Here is a 17,004-nt window from a genome sequence, read left to right as displayed (position 1 = left end):
CCATTGGAAGTAAAAAATGGGATAGATAAAGTTGGATGATAACAATTTTTGCAAATCGTCTTTAACTATATCTGAGTGTCAGATTCATCTATCGTTGGGTTTGGAAAATGTGTCTTGATCTTTCCTTGATATATAAACGATGAGTGCATAGTTCAGGATGGACTCCCTTCATGACAATGCATTCTTAGGTGAAAGCATCAATATGCCTCTGTAAGAATTTGATCAATCATTCTTTTTGTTGTTCAATTATCCCTTAATTAATTTTCAAGGTCTCTCTAGGGCTAATTTCTGTAGTATCTAGAGTCGGTATTGTCTCTTCAACAAAATAGGGTTCATGTTCCATCGAAGGTTTATCTTATGAAAAAATAGAAGCTTGGACAATCCATGATGTGAATAAGATCATGTGTGTCAGGGGAATGAGGATGATGAAGTCACTAATTTATTCATACTTATTTTTATCTCATATGGCTAGATATTGGTCAACAATGAGGATTTGATGGAAAAATTATTCTTCATCACTTTCCTCTTTGTCAATTGAAAATGGCGTTTCAAGACCTATACTGGGATTAGCGAGAGGATGTAAGGGTGAGTTCTTTTGTCGAGGTCCAATGGGAAATGGTCATGTTACTTAACTTGCAACTGATGGAAGCACCTGTAGTAGCCAAACATGGCCTTCCTAGGATTAAAAGATAACCTACCAAAGAGGATTTGGGTTGTAGGACCATAACGTTAGTGGGATATTCCCATGAATCCATCTAGTGCTCTACATCTTACAAAATTCCCCCTGATTTAGTTGATCTATTGGAAAGTTACAATACAGTGGGGGTTTGGATATGAATGAAAAGTTCTAGGGATACCATGGTTTCCCAAGTCATAACATTGATGGAAACCCTAAGGTTAATCATCGTGTTTGGGATAATGGTATGGTTGATTTGCACATTTACCATTTGGCTTCCAAGGTCTAAACATTTGGTGTTGAGAACTCCCCCCCATCATAATGTTTGACAACTTTCCCATGAAATAAGAAAATTGGGGGTCCCTTCTTTTTCTACTAGGTTCCCCTAGATACAATTCCTTATTATTTTTGAATAGATAGGACATATTTGATTGCCTAGAATAGTGGTATAGGGACACATACAATTTCAAGCTCACCTAAAATATCAAACTCAGGATGATTAGTTGGTTTTTCTCTGTCCAATATTTCTAGGTAAGGAGGATCTTGTGGTTCATGGTGGATAGTATTCTTAATGTATTTTAAGATTAAACCAATTTTGGTTCTTCAGTTACAACTTCCTCGACTTTGATATCTTCAATATGTACAAGAGGTTGTTCTTCAGTTAGAGTCTTCCCTAATCTTAAACAAATGCCATGGAAGTGGAGGAAAGAGATGGAGTAAATTGGGTAAGTGGGGTATGTTTCCCAACAAATTGGGATGGATGGGTTGCCTTAATGTTATTGGGTTGGGAATAGGCTATATTATGAACGAACTCACAAAAAGATAGGAAAGATAGATCAACGACTTCAAAATCAGCCTCTTCGAGGGGGAAACCTCCTTTACATTACACAAATGAACAATTCTTGGATGATACAAATGACTAAACCTCCTTTCTATGTATGGGAGTCTAAGGGGTCACAATATAATCAAAGCTGACATAAAAATAATAATATAAGGGAACAACAATAATAATAGTGGGCTTCTATGGGGCACACTAACAACAATATGGGGACAATAGGGGCACAATAATAACAATAAGGGATACAATGATTGATCGATTTCGTAGCTGTCGAGTTCTTGTTTCTGTGACTGCTTCAGGTTACAATATGATTTTTCCTTCCTCCTCAAGTTCTGAAAATATTATTTGAAATGGGAGCTTGTCACCTATAACCCTCTTTAAACAAGAAACATTGAAAACTGGGTGCACTCGGGAAGCTGTAGGAAGCTCCAATTTGTATGCCATAGTACCAATCTTTTGCAACACCTTGTATGGACCATAATACTTTGGTGATAATTTATTATCCTTCTTAGCTTGCTTGAGGGCCATTTGTTTATAAGGTTGTAGCCATAGGAATACCCAGTCACCTACATCAAAACTTCATTGCGACATTGATCTGCCTGTTGTTTCATTCTATTCTGCGCCAAAGTGAGGTTATCATTTAAGAGTCAGAGAACTTGTTGTTGATGCTCGATGTGATCTTCCACTGCTTGAACCTTATAATTTTCTCTTAAATATTATGTGATGGATGGTGTGATATCCATAAAGTGCCATAAATGGGGTCATTTTTGCTGCAGTATGGAAGGAAGTGTTATGCCACCATTCATCCAGAGGCAACCATTTGACCCATTGTATCTGTTTATCAAAGAAAAAGCAACAAAGATATCCTTCCAAAAATTTGTTTACTATCTCAGTTTTCCCATTAGATTGAGGATGATAAGATGAGATATGAGCTAACAGAGTACTGAGACAAGAAAATAATTCTATCCAAAAAATTCCAGTGAAAATGGGATCTTTGTTGCTTACAATAATCTTTGGTTTTCCATGTAGCTTTTGAATTGTTTCCATAAATGCAGTAGAAACTGTACTGGCTTTAAATGGATGAGATAATGCACAAATGTGTGCATACTTGGTAAGTATGTCAACTACCACCATGATGACACTCTTTCCTTCGGACTTGGGTAAGCCTGTGATAAAATCCATTGAAACCTCCTCCCAACGTTGGCTTGGAATGGATAAAGGTTGTAATAGACCTGGGGACCTAATTGTTTCAACTTTATTTTGTTGGCAAACCAAATATTCTGCCACAAAATTTTGAATATCCGATTTAAGGCCATCCCAAAAAAATTCCTTCTTAACCGTGTGGTAAGTTTTTAAAAATCCTGAGTGCCCTCCTAAGGGAGAAGTGTACAATTCCATAAGAATATTTTGTTTGAGTTCGGAATTCTTACATAGGTATAAGTGATCTTTGTACCATAACGAATCATTTTTCCAGCTAAATGTATCAGATGTACTAGGATCTTGTTGTAACTTTTGAATGAGTGCCCACAATTCTTCGTCATTCTTCCATTCATCCCTTGCTTCGCTTATCCAATCTGGTTGGATAATAGAAATGGCGCAAAGCAATGCTTCTACATCCTCATAGTTTCTTGAGAGTACATCTGCCACAACATTTCTCTTCACTTTTTTGTAGATGATTTCAAAGTCATAACCCAACATCTTTGTGACCCATTTTTGCTGCTCTTTTGAAGATAATATTTGTTCTAAAAAGTATTTAAGACTATCATGATCTGTTTTTACCTTGAAGTGTCTTCCCATTAGGTAGGGTTACCATTTCTTAAGTGCATGTAGTATTTCCAACATTTCCTTCTCATAAATAGCTTTGTGTAAATACTTTCCTTTGATTGGATGACTTTTGAAAGCAATGGGTCTTTCTTCTTGCATTAAAACAACACTAATTCCATTTCCCAAGGCATCACATTCCACAATAAAGGTTTTTTTGAAGTGTGGTGTAGCTAAGACCAGTGCTTGGCACATTGCCTCTTTAAGATGTTCAAAGGCCTTTGTTGCTTTTGGAGTCCATGAAAATGCATCTTTCTTCACTAATGTTGTTAGAGGTGCTACTATTCTCCCATAATTCTTAACAAACTTGTGATAATACCCTGTCAACTCGAGAAATCCTCGCATATGCTTTATGGACGTGGGGATTTTCCATTCCTTAACGGCTTTAATTTTTCTAGGGTCTACCTTAACACCTTCATGAGATACAATATGACCCGGATATTCCACCTCTTGTACTCCAAAGAAACATTGGGATCTTTTTGCATATTATTGTTTCTCCTCCAATAGTTTGAGCACCCTGTCAACATGTTGAACATGATCCTTCCAAGATTTGTTGTAGATCAATATATCATAAAAAAATACTAACACAAATTTTCTAAAGAAGGGTTTGAAAATGGAATTCATCAAACCTTTAAATGTAGAAGGTGCATTGGTAAGGCCAAAAGGCATGACCAAAAATTCATAATGACCCTCATGAGTTCTAAACATTTTTTTCGGAATGTCTTCAGTCTTCATTCTAATTTGATGATATTCTGAACGAAGATCCAACTTGGTGAAGTAATTAATCCATGCAATTCATCCAATAATTCATCAATGACAGGAACAAGAAATTTATCTTTAATATTGAGCTTGTTGAGCTCCCTATAATCTGGACACATGCGCCATGATCCATCCTTCTTATGCACCGATACTACTAGAGCAAAGAAAGAACTTTGACTAGGTTGAATTATACCAACCTCTAGCATTTTAGCAACCATACGTTCAATTTCACTCTTTTGGGCATAGGGATATCTGTAAGGCTTGATGTTTGGAGGAACGCTTCCTCAAATAAAATGAATAGCATGATCATGATCAAGAATAGGTGGTAGGCCTTTGGGAGTCTCAAATACCTTGGAATGATTGTCCAAGACTTTTTGGAGATCTAGAGAATTAGATGATTTCGATGTGGGAACCTCTAGCAAACATAATTGTGTAATTACGCCTCATTGTTCTTTCTTTAGAAGCTTTGTCATTCCATTAGAGCTGATTATCTTTCTGGTTTCCCTGCAATACCCCTTAATTCAACTTCCTTTCTTTCCGAACAAAATTTCATGAAAAGTTCTTGAAAATTAAAAGCTATTGTACCCAAGGATTATAGCCATTGGACTCCTAGTACAACATCAACACCACCCATTGGAATGGAAATCATTGGGCTATTCAATACATATTTTCCCATGGATAGCTTGATATTATGGCACTTTCCAGAGCAATTTATGGTTCCTCCGCTTTCAACCATCACTTGAAACTCTGGTGCTGAATATAGGAAGGAATTCAATTCCTTGGCTATATTACAATGAATAAAATTATGGGTACTACCTGAATCAATCAACACTATTACCTTTTTCTTCTTGATATGTCCTTCTATCTTGATAGTTTGAGAAATGGTAATTCTAGCCAATGCATTACAAGATATGGTCGGATTCATTTCTTATTTCTATAGGGTTTGTTCCTGGTGTATATCCTCTTCTTTTGATGTTTCTTGTTCTTTTTCTTCCTCCTCTTCACAATCTATGTAAAATAATTTATTCTGAGCACACTCATGACCTTTAGTGTATTTGCAATCACAACTGTAACAAAGCCCTTTTGCTCTTTTTTCTTCCAATTGTTGTGGTGTCAACCTTGTAGGTTATGGAAGGCTAGGGGAAACAACACTTCCATATTTATAGCTGTGAGTGGTAGGCTTCCTGGTTGCCATAATTTTGTTTTCCATTTTTCTTGCCAACCTAAATGCCTTCTCCAATGAATCAAGTTCCCAAAGGTGAACCTCATGTTGGATGTTATCTTTCAATTTTTGGAAGTCCTCAATGTGCTCCATCATTGAACCCTTTTGTTTTAGATTTATCAATTGGCTAAAAAAAGTGTTTCTTTTTGTATCCTCATAATGTGCTATCATTTCTTCCGTAAAAATTTCCCAAGTGACAATTTGTTTACGAGAGCAAAGCCATCAATACCATACAAACTGATTTGGTTCCAAATATAAAGTTGCAATGTGCATTGTTTATGTGTTTTGCAAATTATGGAGATCGAAATATTACTCCATCTGTAGTATCCATGTTACGGGATCCTTGTCATCAAAATTCCTCATATCGATCTTTGGAACATGGTGGGTATTCAATACAATTTTAGAGTCTATGAAATTATGATTAACATTTCTTTTGTTTTCATCATGAGTTTCCTTTACTACCCTTTCACCATTAGTAAACATTTCATGTAGCAACTTTGTCAAATATGTCTTCAAATCTTCTATTTTTCCTTCCATCTTAGCTTCCACGTCATTCATCTTAGCTTCCTTGCCTTTGTTTAAACCATCCATCTTAGCTTCCACTTCATTCATCTTAGCTTCCACGCCATTCATCTTAGCTTCCATGCCTTTCTTTAAACCATCAATTTTAACTTCCATGCCTTTCTTTAAACCATCCATATTATCTTCTACGCCATCCATATTAGCTTCCACACCTTTCTTTAAACCATCCATCCTAGCTTCTGTTACTTTTTGTGAGAGTGAATTTTGTTGCACTTGGTCTCATAATTTTGATATATCATGTTGCATTTCTTCCTCTTCTTCATGAGTCATGGTAGAGCTTTCAGGTTGCTTACTAGGTGTTTCCATTTTCTTTCTTCGGGGCATCAATTAATGATAATTATGCTTCACTATGCCCTTTGAATTCCTTCAAACTAAATTTTCAAACCAAACTTATGCAAAATTAAAAAAAAAAACTACACACTTTTTTTCACTTTGTAGGAGCTCGATATTGAATCTGATGTATCTCTGAAATTTCGGATCTCCAAGGTTTGAAATTGCGAATTGTGGTAGCCCTCTGAGTCCTCTTTCCAACGCCACCAGTCTGATCGAAATTGGATTCTCCAAGAAATAGTTATGCCCAATATCCCAAGATGACCTGACTATACATGTTTTTAGTAGAGCGAACTTGTACGAAGTGCCACGTGTCACTGTTTCAATTTTCGGACTTGAAAATGATATAAATAAAATTACCGCCCGTCATATTTCTATAAATTCTTACGAAATTGCAATCTAATAATCAGAGAGAAAGTTATGACAATTGTACCAAGGTCACCTGTTTGCGATGTAATTCGGGAGCTTACAAAAACGCTAACTTCCTTAGATCATATCTCCGAAAATATAGCGAGACAAGATTTGAAATTCAGACCCAAGAATCCCCATGATGTCACATCAAATGGGTTTTTATTTTAGCCCATGATGTCACATCAAATGGGTTTTTATTTTAGCTTTTGAAACGTTGCAAAAAAAAAGTTATAGTGAAAATTCCATGATGGCCTATTTGGAGCAGCGAAACCCTAGAATCCAAAGCTCTGATACCAAATGTTATGAACGAGCTCACAAAAAGATAGAAAATATAGATCAATGACTTCAAAATCAGCCTCTTCAAGGGGGGAACCTTCTTTACATTACAAAAATGAAAAAACCTCCTTCCTATATATAGGAGTCTAAGGGGTCAAAATATAATCAAAGCCGACATAACAATAATAATATAAGGTCACAAAAATAACAATAGTGGGCTTCTATGGGGAAATCTAATAACAATATGGGGTTAATAGGGGCACAATAATGACAATAAGGGCTACAATGAAAATAGTAATGGGGGAATCACTAGTATTATAGGGACCTAACAAGTTATGTAAGTAGATATGCTCGAGGAGGGGTTGATGTAGATGGTTGCATTTGTGGAGGGTGAAAATTTTTCATGGGAGGTTGTATTATGGCTTGTTGAGGGCCTCCAAAAGAGGGATTTCTCCACCTTAGTTTCCAAAGCTGATTTGGGATGGGGGAGCCATCCCTGGATGGGAAGGAAAGCACCATGTAGGATTACGAGATTTCATAGAATGATTAGTCTCATATGAATTAAAATACTACAATTGATTTTGAACCATACCTTGAGACTTTGGATGCCATGCTCATTTTTGAGAAATAAAACATAACTGTGCCAACTCCACAACTTCTTGGTAGACAAATTTTATTCCTCATAGGGATAAAAAATTACTAGTAGTATGATCTTCACTACATATCATGCATGTCTCAATATGGTCCAATGGAAAATCCTTTAGTGGGTGCTTCCTTTTACACACTGGATAATAAATTTCCAATGTCAATTCTGCTTCCCCTTTCTTCTTGTGTTGATAAGTGGTTGTCATTGATGTCAACCCAAGCAACACCAGGAGATGCCCCACCTTTTGTCGAGTATTATGACATGGAAATTCATGGTTTATCATGTCGGGATCATAGTTGATGGACTCTCATAATCATGCTGTTTCCGGTAGTATGTAGTGCACCACGTAGTTCTTCATGGTTTGTGAGATATCCTCGTTTGAGGTTGAAGAACCCAATTTATGTGAAAAAACTCGAAAAGGAGGTTATGTGGTACTCTATCATTGACCAATACATACAATTATGAAATTAAGGGTTCTCTCGAATATCTATGATGGAAAATTGTATGGAGGATGTTAACGATTGAGATTCTCCCTCTAAAATGCAAATGGTAAGAATTGAAATTCTCCTTCTAAAATGAAAATGGTAACAATTGAAATTCTTCCTCTAAAATGAAAATGGGCTGCCTTCCAAAATTATAATCAGGGGCATGAGAGGGTTTTTTTTTTTAATAAAGGAAAGTTAATACTCAAATTAAAACCCTCAAAGGGGTTTTCCCTCCACTAATTGATCTTTCAAATTTCAAAACCCCCTCCAAAATAGGAACTCAGATTCCTCATTGAACTACACCCCCCCCATGTCTATAAAAGGAAGTTACATTAAAAAAGAAATGAACTAAATGATAATATCTTGAGAATATTTTTCTCTGAAACAGGTGAAACCCTATGGAGATAGTGAAATATTATAAGATAAAAGAAATGAACTAAATGGTCATCTCTTGAGAATATTTCTGCTCTGAAACAAATTCGACCCCTATGGAGATAATGAAAGATTAGAAGATAAGGTATGAAAGCATTCATTTTGTTTTTTGATTGGTCTTTAGAGATTCATTTGGCATGATTTCTTGCAGGTGGAAGATCTAAAGTCTGGGCCATTGAATACCCAAGCAACACTCTTACTCGACCTTTTAGGGCATTCATTTTTAGCCCTCATTACAAGTCAACGATAGACCTGTGGTTAAGTCTTAAGACAATGATAGATATCTCTGCGATTGTCTTGGCACAAAAATAAGAGCAGACATTTACAAAATCATTCTGAAGCCTTGCGGTCTTGTTGGCATCAAAATTTACTGAACTTCAACAAAACTCATGACAGGATTGAAACTCAAATTCTGGGATATTTCGACTACAAGATTAAAGAAAATTTTTCTTGGATCTGATCTGTTGAGATCAAATTCATCACTCCCTTTTCCGTCCATCACTAAATAATTTTTATATTAAATCAAAAGGGTTCGTTCCAGACCTAATATATGTGACCTAATATCTACAAGGTAATACTTGTATCGATGGCTTGAAGGAACTAAACTAAGACACCTTGAAGGAGAAAACAAACTTCAACTTTGTAGATATAATTAACAAGAACACATTTTTATGTGGAAATTACAATAGTATGACATCTCAAGATTAGCAAGGTTCAACAAAGAACATTGTTGAAAGAATTTAAAGTTTGGAAATAATTGCGGAATTGTGAAGTACTACTCAAATCATGACCATAGTATGCTAAAGTGGCTTTTTATCTATTGAATATTGTTTATATAGTATTCTGGAAGTAGTGTTGGAAATTATGTGACAAACACTACATTTTCTCATCAAGAATCCTTGCATAAATACATATATACCTAAAACTCAGAGTCCTCAGAGTCCTTAAGCCGAATTTACAAGAAATCTATCCTAAAGAGATTGCAATTTTGTCTGATACTAAAGCTTGTTGCATCAATAATACCTTCTTGAAATTGAGCAACAATCCTATTCTAAAAGGAGGCAAAGTCTTTTTTGGCTGAACACTTAAGAAGCTTGACATAGATAAATTGAAGCACCATTCAATTACCCTCGAAAAGATCCTACAATGGTCAAGTTGCAAGTATGAGGTACAATTGGAGTCCAACAATAGGAAATTGCAATTAATGTGCTATGCAGAAGATAGTATGGTTTTATTGAAGGGACTGAAGCAACATTGATCATCTCCATCAATTAATAGTCTGCTTGTGGACAAAGCTATAATATTGGAATTGTAATGTTATATCTTTGTAGAACTAGGTACATCAGCTAGGGTTTTATTTGCAGACTCCATTGACACTTGCTTCATCATCTTGGCTAGAAAGGACATAACATTAAGGATGAATCAAGTTAAGCATCAGTGAAGGTTTTCAACAATACTCATTCAAAACACAGTAAGGGTTTTCCAATTGTTTAATGCCGGATAGTTTCAAGAGTAGAGTTTAGCAAGGGTTATAGTATTGGGATTTAAATGTCATATCATTAATGGAGTTTATTATAAGTGGGTCATTGTCGCTGGTATGGGCGCCCACAATTATTGATTTGATTTATTATCATTTTCTGGGTGGTTGGGTGGTGGTAGGCAGGTGATTGAAGTCACCTTCAGGTTGGATCCTGAAAACACTTCAAGGTGATAGGGTGGTGCTAGGGAGAGTTGGGGCTTGCTATGGTGTTGGAGCATCCTTTCAGCTGACTACTGATAAAACTAGGGCGTGGAGAATCCTTCCAGTTGGAGTTGGAAAATTTAATGCTTTTCTAGAGTACTAGGGAGTTGGGGCTTCCTTTTCAGTTGGAGTTGAAGCATTTTGATGTACTCACAAATTATTAGAAAAGTGTTCAATGGTTTTTTACCTATAGGGAGTTTTTCACCTAAACATTTGGTGTGTACTATCTACTGCTAATTTATGTTTTTGAATTGCTGTGAAATATTAATTAAATTCTCTGAAAATATCAATGAGTTACTAATTGCTAAGAAACACTGAGGGGGAAAATACTAATTCACCCCCCTCTCAGTATTTCCAACATCTTGTTCATATGAAACATATCTAATTGGGAGATTACAAAACTGAGGATATTAGTTATAAAATATTCTAGCATATTCCCAATTTCTATTCTTGCAACCCCGCTTCCAACAACCTTTTCAACTCTTGTTTGTACATCCCTGGATCTTGTACCAATTTTTGAAGTACCCCTAGAATATCTTCGATAGAGTTCAATGATGACATGGTATGAGTTTTGAGAGACATATCATCCTCCTATTAGGTTAACGAGTTCAATGTAATCATCTTGAATTCCTCTTAATAAAAAGACACGTAATGTCTTGAGAGCCAAGTTTTCTTGCATTTCTTTATGAGTATTTTACTTGAACCTTCCAACATAATCTTCAATAATTTCATCATATTTCTATGTCATCATGAAGACTTTCTCCCTATTTCTTTTTCCTTGTAGTAATCTTGGTGCTTCTCTAGGAATTTCTACTTCATTTTACTCAAATTGCGGATGCTACCCTTGTAGAGACCCATGAACGAGTGTAACAAAATGTCTTGAGTGTAGCAAGAAATAATTTAGATTTTTGAGCATCTATCACATAATTGTATCTCTTTCAGAGTACATCAAATTCGAAAATGAATCTGTAAGGACCTTTCTTAGATAGACAATGAAATTTTAGTAGAGTATAGTGAGGAATGTTCTTCCTTTTGGTTTCCTAATTTGGCTCAAGGATTGGGAATTCGAAGGTAGTTGCCTCTTCGTTAACTTTGTGGGCCATCTCCTCTTAGCACTTGCCTTTTTCTTCTAAAGGTTCTTTAGGAGAGTCCAAAAAAGTAATCTCTTTAGAGTGGAACTACTTAATTATTAGATCTTTAGAAAAAAAGTTTTCGTTGGTGCAGAGGATGAAACTTGTGCAACCTTGGGCTCCTAGCTAAAGACTTTAGGTTTCTTTTTAGCAAGAGAACTTGTTGTGGGAGTCACGTAGTTCGGTTGATTGTGCCCTTTTTCCTCTTGAGACTGACTTGCACTGCTAGTTTTTTAGGGGTTTTTTGTAAATATACCTTTCTGATCTCTAGCTCTGGGCATGAAAAATTAAATATAAATTCTATCTAACGTAGGTTCTGTAAAAATAAACTCATTGCATTAACTATTGAATTTCTCTTGGTTAAAGAAAAAAACAATAAAAATCAAACAAGAACCAAGAAACAAAACAACGCTTGTACTATTGAGAGTTCCATGCCAAAGGTGCCAAAAATGACATGGCTTTTAATTACCTTTCTAGTAGTTTAGAAAGACATCCAAGTCTATGCATTTAAATATCAACAAAGGTTTGTATGGAACTTGCGAACTATTGTGCACCTTCTATCCTCATACAATATATAGTTGTAGTATTCTAAATGCTTTTCATAGGGAAATATATTGAGATGCTTTCCAAACCCACCCAAATATATCCACACCACATTTGCAATCCAACCACTCTTGTAGGAAAGTAAGGAGCACACTTTTTAAGAAATTAAGAACAATTGAAGTAAAGTAAACACACTTGCAGCAAAGGTGACTTATTCAAGTGTTTTAAATCATCCTAATTTCTATAATAAAAATGCACATGAAATTCAATAGTTAACAAATTTGTAGCAAACAAACCATAAACTGTAAGAGATTCAAAATAATATGTGCTATAAAGAATCACACCACCAAGACAATTGTAATTTTGGAAAATAAGGTAAACTTGAAAAACATAGTACTCTAATGTTAATTGTAGAGTCACAACAATGTGAGTTGCAGTATTAACCAAATATTTAAAATACAACTATAGTTATACAAGAGTCACAACATTACCCAAAACACATGTTAGATCCATAAGAGTTGCAACTATGTATACATTCAAGAGTTGTAGCAATGTGTAAGTAACTATAATAAATGTGAGAGTTGCAGTATTTTGTGAATAATAAAATCAAAGTTGCAACATCAGTAAATTACTAAGGGGGGGCCATAATTTTTATGAGGTATTGGTTAAAAAAGAACAATGTGATAGACATTCAACACACCACTGATGGAAAGAAACAAGAAATTGTATTACAAAAATCCAATTACAAGTACAAACTAGCTTTCATATTTAGAGCTATTAATTCACTCCTTTGTTCATCTCTAGTTTTCCTACTTATACAAATTTATGAATTATATTAAGAGTTCAATTGATAGTCATGAAAGGTTGTCTGTTACATCTAGTTACAACGAATTTCCTTCAAAAGATATAAATTTGGGCACATGATAACTTGATTAGTTATGTGACAAATCACATTTGGGTCATGTTTTCCTTGCTGAGCGACTAATTTCCCTTGTCACATTCCTACACTAGGATATTTGTTGGTTGATCAATCTAGGTGCTTTGTTGGTGACAACTATGTGACCAATGTGATGCACTTTAGCAATTGTCTAGATTTGTAGCAACGAACACTTGATTAGGAGTTGTAGAAGCTACTTTTGGAGTGAGTTTTAACAATGAAATGAAGGAGAGTTACTACAACGAGGAATCACAACGCGAGTATTAACATCTTGGAATTGCAACACACGTGTCTTCAACTCAAAGTTGTAGCAATGTCATCAAATGGGAGTTACAACAACTCAAACTCACCAAACTTGAGTTGCAACACTACACTGGAATGATAAGTTGCAACAACTTGAAACAGGGATCCGTAATACCTTCCAACCAGGAGTTGCAACATCTAGCAACTAGGAGTTACATCACATGGTGATTGGGAGTTGTAACACCTAGAAATATGGCTTTGCAACAAATTTCCATGGTGACTTAAAATTCTTGTATCCCGCTCCTATCTAAAGGTACATGTGCAACACTACCTCCTAAATACCTTGTGGTTAGCATAAAAAGGTAATTATCTCCTTAAACACATAATAATAAGCATTAAAATGGAATACTAAGAGAATAAATGTACCTTGATAAAAAAATGCATTCAAATGGGAAAAAATTCCATTGGAATGAGGTGAAAATGGTAGATAGATATGCAAAACGGTCTTATATGAGTGTCGAAAAGATGCTAATTTGGGTGCTCGTCAAGTTCCACTATTAACTTGGGCCTCCTTCCACCATTTTCTATGCTTTTTGTGAAGGTTGGATGTTGGTCCAAAAGGATTAGAAATGAAATGTATAGCTTTTGGGGCTTCATTTCCAATATAAAAACAAATTAATGGCCTAATCATCAGGTTTTGAGCTTGGCACGACAAAAGCTACTCCTAAGGCCATAAAAGATTCAAAAATTAAATAAAGGTCAAGTTGAGAGGTAGTTTGGTTGGATCCGCCTTGTTTGTTATTCCACATGAACCATCCATTAGCTATGTCTAGATATACCATTTGCATGTCTTGTATGATTTCCTTAAAGAGGAGTCAACATCCAATCTTTGTAAGGCTCCTTTTTTCTCCAACAAAGTTTTGATCATATTAAGGTCTCCTTTGGTTATCTAGGGTACATCCCTTATCACTTGATGCATTGCTTGTAGTCATTACCAAAACACTGGTCTTTGATTGAGCAAGTTGGGTTCACATCTAATGGTTAGAAATCCATTTTCTGTAGAGTCACGAAGATGGAAATAACTTGTGAGCATTCTATGAGTTGAAAAGAAGTCTAAGAGAGTGAATTCAGAAGGTTTCTAAAGGAGTACTAATCTCTTGAAGCACCACATTCTATGTTTTAAACCTATACAATTAATTTTTGCAAATAAATTCTTAATAAAATAGAAAATATGTCATGGAAAACACACCCATTAATATAGATATTTTCCCTCGAAAACCAAAATAAGGAAACCCGTAAAGAATTTTCAGTATCTTATTTTTTACAGTATTACAATAAAATATATATATATCCTATGGCTTCTGTTAGACTCCGTCTTATGTCAGTTTGAGATTGATTCTTATTCAAAACCCTTTTTTGAAGAAGAAATCATTAAATGTATTTTTTTAGAATATGTAATTTATTCTCCAGCTCTTCAAAAGGCAGCAGCTTCCTCAGCTCCTATCTCTGCAAAAGCACAAACAAAAGAAAACAAAACATCATCAGCAATTATGTCCATTTGTTTGATCTGGTCTAGAAGCTGTCTTCAGTTGTCATTTGGTTATACAGCTCTCCATACATTTGGTTGCTCAGATCTGGTTACTTAGCCAAGGAATCGCTGGAATGAAAGGCATACTTTAATCTCTTGACAAGCATATGCCTGCGGCCTTGTTGCTTAACCTCTGCTGCAGACTTCTTGGCACATGGATTTACATTATGTAGGGAATTCCTGAAGCAGCTCTTGATCTGAAGGTTCGGCTTGGTATGCCTGCTACACAATGGATCAGTGTTTATAATGCTCGTCGGCCAATGAAAACAGAGATACCACTATAATGTGGCTGATACAAGACTTACACAGCATGTTGAGAAAGGAAATGAAGATGGCCTTTTTATAAGTAGTGAGCTTCTTGCTCAAATTTGTGGGCTCTTATTATGGATGCGGGAAATGGATTCACTGCACAAGTTTATGAGCTTTCTCAGTGCTTTTTTCACAAGGAATGGATCATGGAACAATGGGAGAAAAACTATTACATAAGTGTAATTGCGGGTGCCAACAGTGGGAGTTCCCGGGTAGTAATGTCTAAAGGCACACAGTACACGCAACAGTCTTACAAGGTCAGCGATTCTTTTCCATTTAAATGGATAAACAAAAAGTGGAGAGAGGGATCCTATGTTACTTCTATGGCTTCTGCAGGGGGTAGATGGGGTGTTGTCATGTCTCGAAATGCAGGTTTTACAGATCAAATCTGATGGTGATGGAAAGATACCATTTCTTTAGCTCAAGTTGTCGATAATATAATATCCAAGGTCAATCAGTTACACAGGCAATGAGGGATGAAGCAGAGATGGAGGGCGCTCTTGCCAGCATGCTACGTGCACTGCGTTCTGTGCATCAGATGTTTTTTGATGAGAATAATGATAAAGATATTGCTCGATCGGGTTTCAATAGCAGAGATAGAATTACGGGACTGCATTCGGACACTACTTGTTTTAATCTCAGCTTGCAAAACAAATGGCTGAGATGGACACTTTGCGAGAAGATACACTGCAATTAGCTTTCGATCTACTGGATGTACATGGTTGTGGCTTTCTAGACAAAGATCAATGTGCTCAACTCTTTGAAGAGTTGAATGAATATCGGACCCTACCAAAGATCTCAAAAGAAGACTACGACTGCGTATTTTATGAGCTTGATGATAGTCATGATTTCAAGATAAATAAGGTAGAATTTACAAATCTTTGTGATGCCATCTCCTTCAGGTTTGAGAAAGAGGTTGAGCCTTCGTGGCTTGAGAGATGTCCAAACTTTTACCATTCAGCACCGTGTACTTGCATTAAGAACTTTGTGAAGAGAAAGAGCCCAACAAGCCCGCATTTCTAGCTTCACTCGACAATCTGCTTCAAATTCATTTATGTTTTGATAATATAACAATTTGAAGAAAACAAACATGACTTATTCAGAACTACGAGGCCACTATTTTGTTTTGACAACATCTTTCGATGACATTGATGCAAGCATGTATGATGGGTTGATAGTTCCTGGAGGGAGGGCACCCGAGTACCTAGCTCTAAATGAATCTGTTCTTAAATTGGTCAAGCAGTTTTCTGATTCAAACAAGCCCATTGCTTCTATCTGTCGTGGGCAATTGATTCTTGCTGGTGCAGGTATATTGAAAGAGAAAACATGTACTGCGTATCCAGCTGTAAAGCTTAATGTATTGCTTTCTGGCGGTGAATGGTTAGAGCCAGAACCTATAACTACATGTTTCAGAGATGGGAATTTAGCGACAGCAGCAGCTTGGCCTGCACACCCACAATTTATCTCTCAGATCATGGCATCATTGGGAATTAAAGTGTCATTTTGAGGAGTTGTGCGCATTGTCTGTAAACTCAATTTCTACTACTATGTTGTAGAGGACCACTAGATATAATAAGTTGCAGTTGCAGTGTATAGTTGATGTATAAACCATTTTACTTAAGTTGGGAGGGGAGATTTCTCCAAATATTTTGTGATAACATATATCAGATATCCACTTTGTGTGTATGGCATGAACTGCAGAAATTCTCATGCTCAAGTTGGAAATCATTAGAAGCTTCTGAAGACTATAAGCTTTTCTAATGTACCCAATTGCCTCATTTTAAGGAGTTATCTTCTTCTCCCGGGATGTCGACTGGATGCAAATCTTTGCATTTTAAAAATGGGAACGTGCCTTCAGCAGAAACACTTGTCATGACATTTTGAGGGAGAATAAAAGTCAAAAGCCAAATTTAAATACAGATAATTATCCCAGCACAGAAATCGAATTAGTTAGTCTATTTTGGGTCTTCACACTGAAGCGGTTAGGCAATCAAAGGCGATTATGCGGATGAATAGTGACAATTATGAATGGCTG

At 36.0% G+C, this 17,004-nt stretch overlaps 2 pseudogenes; both read left to right on the top strand.

Moving 5' to 3' along the window:
* Positions 1 to 1,368: 1,368 nt before the first annotated feature.
* Positions 1,369 to 15,361, top strand: LOC149209225 (casein kinase 1-like protein HD16 pseudogene; annotated as a pseudogene).
* Positions 15,362 to 16,059: 698 nt separating this feature from the next.
* On the top strand, positions 16,060 to 16,476 carry LOC149209224 (protein DJ-1 homolog D pseudogene; annotated as a pseudogene).
* The last annotated feature ends 528 nt before the right edge of the window (positions 16,477 to 17,004 follow it).

Source organism: Pinus tabuliformis, chromosome 1_2, assembly GCF_031772625.1.
Source record: "Pinus tabuliformis cultivar Carrire ecotype Pingquan chromosome 1_2, CPIR1, whole genome shotgun sequence".
Taxonomy (NCBI): Eukaryota; Viridiplantae; Streptophyta; class Pinopsida; order Pinales; family Pinaceae; genus Pinus; species Pinus tabuliformis.
Note: the sequence above shows the minus strand (reverse complement) of the source record. Positions and strands in the feature narration are given on the sequence as shown.